The following is a 358-nucleotide window of genomic DNA, read 5'->3' as shown; positions in this document are numbered from 1 at the left end:
CCTGACCTAAGGGGTCAGTCACACCATAAACTTCTGATTATAAGGATGAAAACTGTGGGGTGTAAATCAGGATCATCCCAACAGAGGAGTCGGAGATAAGAAAAAGGAAAGGAGAAAGAAAAGAGGGAGAAAGCTGGTGCAGGATGCATCCGAGCAGGATTATTTTGCATTCTCAGAGCTATCCAAGTATAATTGTGGAGGAAACTGAAAAGCAACCTTTAAATGTAGCTGGTAGAAAAACATAGTTTTTGAAGGGAGTTGCCTCCCTCCTCTGAACTGGAGAGTCTTGACAGCAAATGCTTGCTGGGGATCATGATTTAATAATTACAATTGAAAGGGTTGGTTAAGAATGACTGAC

This window comes from Panthera onca, chromosome D3, assembly GCF_046562875.1.
Source record: "Panthera onca isolate mPanOnc1 chromosome D3, mPanOnc1 haplotype 2, whole genome shotgun sequence".
Lineage (NCBI taxonomy): Eukaryota > Metazoa > Chordata > Mammalia > Carnivora > Felidae > Panthera > Panthera onca.
This window is presented reverse-complemented; position numbering follows the sequence as displayed.